Source organism: Ischnura elegans, chromosome 1 (genome assembly GCF_921293095.1).
Source record: "Ischnura elegans chromosome 1, ioIscEleg1.1, whole genome shotgun sequence".
In the NCBI taxonomy this organism is placed as follows: domain Eukaryota; kingdom Metazoa; phylum Arthropoda; class Insecta; order Odonata; family Coenagrionidae; genus Ischnura; species Ischnura elegans.
Genome location: NC_060246.1, coordinates 35,239,223 through 35,250,861, shown reverse-complemented (window position 1 = coordinate 35,250,861; position 11,639 = coordinate 35,239,223).

The window sequence follows — 11,639 nt, the reverse complement described above, 5'->3', positions numbered from 1 at the left end:
GATTTATAAAGGGTGTAAAAGAGAAGAAATACGTCACTATGAAAAGGCTAGTGAATAGGAGAGCGGAATAGAGAGCTGCGTCAAACCAATCAAAGTTGACTTATCAATACTGACTTATGATGAAGATGATATATTTAAGTAGAAAGTTTATTTCAGTATATTTATTCAAATCTTTCGCTCTCGAATAAGATTTACCCTGATAAAATGAGGTCAACCCATTGCATCCCTCGCTTGAACGCTGACAACACAAGTGCCCATGTTAAGTCTCTTGTTCCGTCAGAAGTGTGCATGGTCCAAATAATGATTGATGGCATTGGTCAGGGACCTAAAATACTTCCGTGCCTTTCCTTGATATACTCTTTTACCGACAGTCGAAAACCCACGCTTGCACGGGCTTTTTCGGTAGTGGCGTTATTATTTTCTTCGGCATTTTTGCATTATTTTATAGTCATTTCATTAATTTCACAATGATAAGGGCTTTTATTAAGTCAACTTCTCCATTTATGTCCTTTCTTCTTCAGTCGTCTTCTTCATTTAACAGTATTACTCGCAATGCAACGCTGTCGTCCGTATCTAGTTTTACAAGTTTTAGCACTTTTTTCGTCATCACTTATTACAGAAACTCGATTGTGTTCCAATCTTCACTTGGTCTGGCAATATAGTTCTAGATCTAAGAATCTGAATCTTTTCAGATGCACTAAAATTGCAGTATTTAATTTCATCTATTAAATTTTCTTTACTTCATGTACGCACACCATCTTTGGGCAAGCTAAATGTTGGAGGCTCGTTGATTACGGCAAATAGCACTCAATAAGCAATTCAATTAATTATGACAGTAAGATAAGAAAAAAATTAAACTACAATTTTTTCTATCGATACTAAAGGGCGCATCGCAACCTAGCGCATCTTCATCCATTCAATTCTGTGATATCAAAGAGTGAATAAAGTTTCACGTTCCATAATTCATGGCTAAATATAATAACCATATTCTCGATCCTAAAGGTTTCCGATGACTTTTGAGTTCCTTCACCCGATCAGATCGTCGTGTCTAGTGCATAAATCCTCAATATAAAAGCATCGTGAGCCATGCTCTCTCGATAGAGGATAGAAATCAGATATGGGCGGATATTTCTCTTCGTTCCCACGCTGCATACTGGATAATATGGTAGGTATATGAAGGAGGTGACAGACACCAAAGTACTTTGAATCATAGGTAAGGGTAGGCGAGGAAAGGTGGAAAAAATCCGGCGTCAAAATAGGCCTGCTCGTGATGAAAAAATCCTCGAAAAAAGATTTAGGCTACTTTTGGGTGCCATTCTTTAGTCTTGTAAACTCTGTCAAGCAAATGACGCATGATGAGATTTTTAGCGCCTGAGGGACTACGGCTTCAACGTCCCTTCCAACGGACGGAAAATTCCAATGGATTGCTTTCAGCTCAAAACGATCTTTCTCTCGGCAATCCTGAGAATGTATCTATTTGCGAAACGTCTTCCATTTTTTCATTGCCAGCCAGACACGACAAGAAGTCTCTGACTCCAAACAGAATTTACATCAATTAATATAACTCATAGTTTCCGATTGCAGACAAAAAGATTTCTGCATAATTTAGGTTTATTCTAAATTAAAGGAATACATTCATTCGTCACTCTCTATGTTGTGAGATGACGCACTGACCTAAAAATGAGGCATTCGCGCATATTTCCGCTAAAACATGTTAGTACTAAAACGTTCATGAAGTTGGATGTAAATCGCCCACACTTTTCGGTATTTCATTTTCCATATTGTCGTTTAATTTAACACCGTTTTATTTACTTTAAATGCTTAAACAAAAACCTCGAGGCGATACAATTTCCCACTGCATAATTTAAATGAGCAACATAAATATACATTATTTTCAAGGAAGAGAAATTTGCACTGACAGAACTCTCGCTTACATGAAAAGGCTTCCATTAATTGGTTTCAAGAGATCTGCAAACAAATTCCCACCCCACTTTTCACATTTTATAGCAGTTTTGCGTTTATTAATGTGAGTTCAGAGGCATTTAACTCGAAAAAAGAAATTATTCATCATTAGGTGTTATCATGCTAGCAATATTTGGTTTACTGGTTTTCAAGTGGCATGACTCACTTAACACTTCATCACATTGGAGTGTGATGAAACAATGTTTTTGAAAATTGATGATACTTCAAACTCAATACACACGGTAGAAAGCCTTTCTAATGCTTGGAATGACTGAATTTGCTATTTCATGCGTAAGAAAAATTTTACTATTTATAATAATTCCTCCTCACTGAAAATCCCATCTTATTTCAGGAAGAAAGTAAAAAGCTAAAATTCTAAATGCTTGTCAGGTATTTTCATGTATCAAAAATTCTGTTGTACTGAGAAGCCATAAAATGTAAAGCTATTGCCTTTCGCTTCTACCGATATTTAGCATAAGGTTTTGCTTGACTACAAAAATTACTGCTTCATTAAGTGGCATAAATTGTGCCAATGTACGTTAACTTCACCCATGACGCGTGAGCCGTGTCTCTTAATTGTAGTGCTTAATTCCTGATCGGGAAATATTAACTTTATGTAGACTTAATAACTTAAGCTCGTTGTACTTCTTAAAATATACGTTTTCATCGTAGGATAAATTAACAATGGAGAAACTACGATGTATTTATCTTAGACCTTGTATCTGTTTTCTTCTGGAATGATGCGGGAATGATGATTTTAGGTGCTCTTAACTTTCTCTTTCACTCGCAATGAATCCATCCACATGACAGTGGGAAACGAAGAAATTCACCCTTCTTAGGATTTGGACTGGTAAGTGCGTTCAACGAACTATTTTCTCGTCCCATTCGGAGACAGAATTCGAGGGACACAAGGAGACAGTGGAGCCAGCTACCGTGCGTCGATGGCCTCAAGGCAAAATGCGAAAACAGTGTTCGAGTCGAGGGCGTAGATTTCGGGAAGTGTGACGGGTCGGCGTGAGAAGGCAAATATGGGGAACGTGGTTACGGAGGGAAATTGGGAGTGGTCAGGCGGAGCGAAAACCCAACCGGGAGGGAAGGAAGATAAGACAGGGCAGGGGACTTCTTTCCAGAGACAACTCCCGGCGCCCTTTTCCTCCCGAGGGAAATAAAAATCCCGATATAACAAGTGCGCCGCGGCTTTGCGGGCGAATTTGAAGCGCTCTCGGGGACTTCAAGTGCATCAAGCTCATAAACCTAACGAGTAAAATCCAATCTGCTGCACTTGGGAGGCAAGCATGACGAAAGAACATGCTGTAACAAGGCCCTGAGAAGCAATAAAAATATTTTGAGTTAGACTGTGATAAAGTGAAGTAATCTGTGGAAAATCATATTACCAGGAAACCAATCAGGTTTCCCTCAAAAGTCAGCTGGAGCATCAACGTAAATCCATCACCTAATATTTTCCGGGATAACCTATACATCCCTTTCGTAAAATGTCAGTCAAAACGATATCATGGCCTCATTAGGCAATCTAAAATGAAATTATTTTCAATTTTATTACAATAATTAATTTGAATAAAGGATCCGGGGCTCTAATCCTGGTTAAAGCCAAAGGATTAAAGCAAACGCGTAATATTTTCCGGAATAGCCCATCTATCCTCTTCGTAAAATGTCGTTTTAAATGATATCAAGACTTCATTAGCCAATGTAAAATACAATTATTCGGAATGTTATTGCAATAATTACGTTGAATGAAGGATCCGTAGTTAAAATTCCGGGAAGAGCCTTCGAATACCCCCAAAAGAAAAATCAACCAGATATAAGATGGCACAGGGAAAGAGACTGCCCCCCATACCCTAAATGCATTGTATTATACGCGCCTGTGGCTTATGCTAAGGAGGGTGCTACCCTCACCGGTCAAAATCAACCCTCGCGTGTAGTCACTAAGTTAGTGTTAAAGGCATCAACTATTCTGAGTGAAATATTTTTCCAATAATATTAGAACAAAACTAGGGCATGCGGAGATGCCAGTCAGCCTACTTGAGGCACTGCCTGATAACATGCAAGTGAATAAAGACTAGATCTTTGAGGTTGCATATAATAATAAATTCATTAAAAAATAAAATCAAACAAAAGTAAAACTTGTAGACAACGCTAGGTAATGAAATGATGGACTTAAATATGAAAATTAGAGGAAAACACGTAGAATTAAGTACGTCTTGACCTCGAATCAAGCCGTTTTCATTGGCCTGAAAAGTGAAAGGTCTATGTTTCCTTTCCCGATCGGGATATTTTTTTCTATGTGTTTTCTGACATCATTTAATCTCGGCAATACCCCTTTCTGTGCAATGTGATCTCTCTGTGCCTTTTCTCCTTTTTCTCTGTCTGTATGAATTAACACCGGTTTAAATCACATCGTTTCCTTTATTTGGGTGATTATGTTATCAGACAGTGCCTAAAGCAGACTGATTCGTATTTCCCTATGCCCTAGTTCAGTTCTAGAATTATTGAAAAACTCAATGAATGCGTATAAATTGTTTCATATATAATAACGAGTTGTATTCTTTTATTCAATCACATTCCCATCCCATTTTTTAACAACTTGTATCATTTTTTATGTTTTGTATTTCACTCGACTAAAAAAATCCTAGTTATATACATTGACACAGCGATTGGCGCTCTCAATCGTGATCTCATGGAATTGATTCATCAATACAATTAAATGACAATACTGGCTTTGTTTTCCGTCATAAAAAAACTTCCTTTAAGTGACCTGGGTTCCGAAGTCTCACTTCATTGTCAGGAAAATCTTATACAACACAATACACTTTGTATACCATAAGAAAACAACCAGATTAACCAATCAGGGTTGAAATGGAGTGGAAACAAAACAGAAAAGTTGGGTGAGATGGATTTTCTGAGCAATTTTCTCAGTAACAATAAATGGTATTCCTATTCTTTTGCATGTTGATTAAAAATCTCACAAATTGAGAAAGGCAATTTTTAAAAAACCGATTCCAATAAAACCACACGACTAGCATGATTTACAGTAAGCATGATCACTAATCACAGTGAATGTAGTTCCGAAATATTCTTGAGGAGACGGTCCTTATTTCTGAAGAAATAACAAATCAAGAATATTTACAGCTTTAATAATCATTGTTATCTTAGTCATATATTTTATCAGTGTAATAATCTAATAAATTTTTGGCTGAGTGTATTCCTTTCTGTACTAATAGAATTATCCACACGATTGAAGCAAATTGCATTAACAATGACAAATAAAATGCCATAATATATTCTTTGAAAAATTAAAAAATATAATGTGAAATACTTGATTGTAAATAATTGATCTTTTGATGCACCTCAGTGGCTCACTAATTAAAGAAATTGAAGGCTATGGTTCCTTTAAATTACCTAACTCTGAGTATAACGTTTCTTTAACCGAATATATTTCCCTTTAAATTAAAAAATATGGTGGATTTGGAATAAACGAGTTTCTTACATACTCATGCTATGAAGAAGTACGAGAGTAAGCAAATAAATTTTGCATTCAAATTATATCCAGCCACAGAAAATTAATTTTGAAATGGAGTGTTACGTATAATTATATTTTTTATTACTTTATAAATAAATAAAAGAAAAAAATCATCACCCAAAGTATAAACAGTTATTTATGACACGGATGTCCCGGTGATTTCAGTTATTACACAGTAATCCTATCAATTTACATGTTTGGATTGAGAATTCATAAAGATGGATAAATGTACCTTTAAATGCCATTCACATTTTCTATTTTTCAGCTAAACTGGAATAACAGCATGTAATTCGCGCATACTTATTCCCTGAAAATAAAAAGAGAATTCAAATTGATGTTTTGATAGTTTCCATGAATGTCCTGTAACGTCATTTCAAATTAAAATAGAGCTTATTTTATTGGTAGGTGTGGCATCACGTAAATTGGAATTCTAAAAAGCATAGAGATATCAATTATGCATCGTATTTATATCTTTTTATAAAAATTGACCCCAATTGTACATACAATAAGGTATTATTTCCCTATTGATGGAGAGATATTCGATGAGTTAACGAGGAGGTAACTAGGACGTAACTAGGTCATTGGCTTACATAAAGAGTGGAGCTAAAATCGAATATTCCTTCATAATAGAATAGTGCTGCCTATTTACGCAAGCGTAGTATCTTATATGAACAGTTAATTTTAATTTACATCAATTACAATGAATCACGGAACTTAAAACCGAAAATTTTAATGCAACAATTTTTCGATTAGTTTCCATTACTTTTAAGAGCTGTTCTTTGTGCGTATATTTCCCGGTAAACCAATGTCTCTTATTTATACTATAGAGCAGGGGTCTCCAAAATACGGCCCGCGCACTCGTTTCAAGTAGCGCGCGATTCTCGCTCGTTTAACTCTGTGCGACGCCGCAGGGAGCATTGCAGCGCTGCACTGCACGTCAAAAGATCTATGTGCACGTCAAAGTCGCCTTCAACTGTTCGTATATAAGAAATACGCCACCGGATTCTTCAGAAGACGTTGGTATCGAATACTTCAGTCATCGGCAAATTTGCTATCCGGCCCGGGGGGCGATTCAGAACTTGGAATGTGGCCCTCGTGGCCAAGTAAATTGGAGACCCCTGCTATAGAGTATTAGAACCGTTAACTTAATTTCTCTGTTCCGTCACCTGAACTCATTGACAAGCCTACATGATCTGGGCACGAGGTGTATATTAAATTCGTCACTTCACACCTCTTCGCCAAAGTACCGATGAAGCAAACGTCAAATTAAATTAGCTGATAGAGGTCCTTCAGCATTATCAAATATAGTATTACGCACACGTTATGAGTTAATTCATAGAGCCCACAAGGTAAATAAGAGAAAGTCTAAAAATAAAATAGGTATGTTGAAATTGTGAATATGGTGGACTAACTCACCCTTCTCGTCACGGCATTTCTTGAATCTTTACGAGACGTTTTCGCTTTCATCCTAGGCTGCATTTCTGATCAACCGATAAATGACACAGTAACTATTCAAAATTTGTATATGTACTTTGGGTGCTATAAAAGCACAAAATTTATGAGCTAATTTAAAAATTTCTAAAATAAATTCAAATTTAACTTCAAAATCAACATAATTTTTTTATTGTCTCCAAAATATGTCACGTATTTCAGTGAGGTATTCAAAACTATGTTAAATGCCTCCAGCTCATAAATTTAACTTAGGTAAGATAGGAAATTCAATTAATTAATCATAGTAAGACTGTTAGAGACAGGAAAATTTTGGAGTAATATTCTGATGAACAAAAAATTAAATAAAAGAACAAATAAAAAATATCAAATTGATATTTAAAAGGCATCCGTTAATATTTTCATCAGACAAATCAACATCAACATATCAAATCAATTCTAAGCCTGTGAATGGAATTATTTAATTGTTGAATATTACTCTGTTCTTATCGACGCATTCTCACAGAATCAAAAATAGAAAATGAAGAAATGTCTTCTCAGAACAGGTATGCCGATTGATAGTATCTCTCTTCCTCTTCCCGAAGTAGATGCTAACATCTTCCGCTAACCCCAGATTTTTTCATTTTCTATATCCGTATTCACGAAAAAATATCTTTTTCTTTTCCCTCGGTAGTTTCAAGGTAACATCAGACCCCTTCTTATCGAAAATGGCCCAAAGATTTCAGGTATTTTGGGATAATGGAATTGATGGGTAATTTTTCCATTCTTCTTAGCATATTTCAGCTCTCCTCAATTTTATGCTTCTCCTCATTATTACGCCAGGCTTTATATTTTTGTTCACGATTAGAATACGGAATTTTTGACCCCTTCTCTTCATTTTTTCAGTAAAAACACTTTAATATCACATTTGCGCTTCAGTATTTTGCTGTGACTCAATACCTTTCACGAAATGGCATGAGTTTATTTCTTAGCTTTTGTTTAGAATTCAGTCCAAGTCCTTTACCTACTTTCTAAAATCACAAACTTACTTTTAAATATTAAAGTTTTCGTAGGAATGCCAGGCTGTTGGCTCCAACAATAACGTGCTAGTTATCTATCTCTTACCTCTTTAGTAAATGCTTTTAATTGCGTGAAACACATACTGGACTTAATAATCTTAATAATTCTGATAATTTAATACATTTAGTGTTATATGCGACGGGCCGCTTATAAACTCTTATTAGTGGTCCTTGAGCACTTGCTTTATATTAATATTATACTATTTTCATCTTCTCGCATGAGAAGAAAAGCGCTGCCCAAACACTTGCTGACATTTAGTTCACATGGGACAGATCATTAAACTGAATAGTGATTGCTCACATTGAATAGAATTCACACTCAATCGATATTAATTAATGAAAGAGATGCAACGATAAAATAAAGTCGCGATTCTTGCTCGTTCCGCTCACGACTCCTCACAAATGGCAATCAGACGACCGCACTCCAACCTTAAACAGGTGCACTGCATGAATATTTGATGCATATCAGAGGGGTTCCACCATTCATTACCGAGGGATAATCCCAGAGAACCACCCTAATCTGCCTACGGAAGGACGCAAAATTTCCTTCGGTGAACAAACAATCCCCATCCTCCCACAGCCAACCTCCTCACCACATCCCCGTAACTACCCCTCGCCTCTCCCGAACGCACACACTCCAACCTACCCTTCGCTAACCTCCGCGTCTTCAACCTCCACTCCACCTTCTGCCTTCCTCTTCATTCCGGGACCTCTCTTCCACATCTCACTTAGCCCTGCCCGATATGGTGCATGCGCACTGCGTCAGACACCCACGATTTCAATCAACCCGTCGTCACGGCACACCGACTCCTGCGTAGTTGTTTAAGAAGCCGTAACCGGGCGTGGGCCGGCAACAATTACGAGTGGCACAAGCGAAAATGTCTTTTTTTCGCCATCGTGGATTTTTTGTACAATCCGATGGCTCTCATCGCATTGGTGGGTTTTGTTTCCCTCGCGACCTTTAGCCCTGCTCCTCCACTTCCTTGGATGGTATCCATGGAGTGAAGATTCTAACGAGATGAGCAGAGTTGATGAAAAGCATGCGCACGTGGAAAGAGAATAATGTCAAATAACCGCAGTTGCAGCACCTTAATACTCTGTTGAAACTCCTCACACTTAGTAGCAAATATCTAGCGATAAAACAATGTCATTATAACTTTTAAGTCACACTCCCCACCGTACACCTCTATCCGCGGGGAAATTTTTCACTGTCAAATTTTCGAATCTTTGCGACGCAGTGAAGAATAGCGACGAGTTAGAAGTTTTCCGAGAATTTGGAGCAAAATCGCGGTTTAACTGAGAGCTGGTTCATTCCAATTACCCGACTGCATAGTATCAGCCACAGTGTATGGAAGTGGAAATATTTTCGGCTGAGGAAGATAAAATAGTCCCCGACGAACAATGCCTGGGCTTTCGATCACGTAATAGTGACAATACCTTCCAAAACTTGTCCTTACCTAAGTATTAGGCAAAAATAGATAACAGGATTCGAATTCAAAATAAAGTAACTTGTTTTTGTCCATTTTCCTCTTCTTATTTGGTCAAATGGCAGCCCTCCATCGTATTCTTTGACTGATTCCGGAGTCACGCCCTTAATTAACCATCGAACGGAAACACTTGGGGAGATAATACTCGAAAGGAGTTGAAATTAATTCCAAATAATACTAATTTAGATCCAGCGAAGGTGTATGTATCTATCAGAAAATTTTATTTATCTTATGAGGAGTTTTTTTCTTTTCACGAAAATGGAATGACGTGCGGATTTCATGCAACAAAATCATTTTGAATTCTCTTTCAACTGCTATATGAACAAAATTCGATGATTTTGTACCCATTTACAATCAATACAATATTCCACGGGATGATGAACAGACAATTTTCCGTAACGAGAACTTTAACTAGGCACAAGTCTATTTTGACCTCACTTTTAATCTATTACCAACAACATTGGCACTTCACTTTCACTTTGCGTTGATATGATAAGGTGGTACGATAAGCTTTTCTCTCCACCACCAGTAGAATATAAAAATTACGAAAGCTGGATGAAACGTGAAGAATGTGACATTTTACGATTCGCTGCGGTGGGTCCCCTCGGGTTCAACGGATTCGATCGGTTTTCTAAGAAAGGCATATCGAAGGAGAGAGAAGAGGGTGGACGCCAGGCAAGAGGGAAAAAAGGGTTCGGCGAAACCCTCTTAGCCCGTCACAGGACACTCACTTCCTCCCGGCGACCCACTCACGGCTGCTCCTCCATTCCTTCCCATTACACGCCGCCCCCTCCCCTCCACCCCCATTTGGGAAATCCCCTAAGCACACAACAGCACATAGTGCGCACCCACTGCCATCCACCTCTCCCCCCGCACTATGTCTCTCCCTCTATTCTCGCGGCCTCTTGGATGTCCGTCGCATCGCCTGAAAGGCAACTTTCGCAAACTTTGCGGGCGCGCCTCATTAGACCGCAGAAAACAAAGGGGTTTGCAAATCCGCCTTCCTCTGGGGATCTTCCGATTAATCCACAGCCCTTTTCGTAAGGCGAACGCGTTAAGCCGTCGGGCGCATTGACAAAAACCTAGAATATTTATTTTATTGGCTGATACCCTCAAGGCTTAGAGAGCACTTGTTTCCGCCCGATAGAAAAGGGGTGACCCAATATTGCAGCGCTATGAGGGACGGCAATATGACGGGATGAGCAGAGGTTAAAGGGCATATAATGCATTTAAATGTACGCATTCATGCACAACAAAGAAAGCCATTTAAATTGGCCGTACATAAGTTGATTATAAATCACCGTCTCAGCTCTTCGACTAATGGCTATACCCATCGCCGTACAAATTTATATGTTTTCATTAGTTATAAAAACTGAATTGATAGGGTCATTATTCTTCATACTTTTGAATCTATTCTCAATATAAGTCATAAATACAGGTGATCCAATTGATAATATGAAAATTATGAATAAATTTAGTGTCTTTTTATGATATTTCATGGAGTATAGGTCAATAAAAATAAATATCATAAAAATAATAAAACAAGGTCAAGAATAGAAGAGGAAAAGTAATAATAATACTAAATTTAGTGTAGCTAGCAGAAGAAGTCTTAATGGCTGAAAAGGATTTAAAACGACTTTTAAATTCTCTTAATTTATTTAAAGTAAAAAAACGTGTTCAAAGTTGGGCCCGCGCTGTACAGACTATACACGCAGAAACTAAAAACTGAGGTACGACAAAAAATAGTTATGGCTGACGATATTTCCCATTTCATTACAACTTTATACAATAAGTGAATATTCACATTTAATAAACCAGCGTAAAAATTGAACTCAAGCGCATTTTTAATGTCTATTTAGGAATTTTAAACGCAGAAATTGATTCTCACAATCAATTTACTCCCTCCATAACCGCCCTCTCTCTCGTCGATACATTTTAATGAATCAACTGTCGGCTATGTGTAATGGTAATTGATTATTTCCATGAAATCCTACCTGGCAAATTCGCAAATTTTCAGAATAAATTATAATTCATTATGAATTTTGTTTTGCTCAGTAAATTTATATACCCCTCAATACCTATCTATTTGTAGCTAATGATTTCTACTATAGCCAAATTGTTAGCATCATACCAGTTGATCCTACA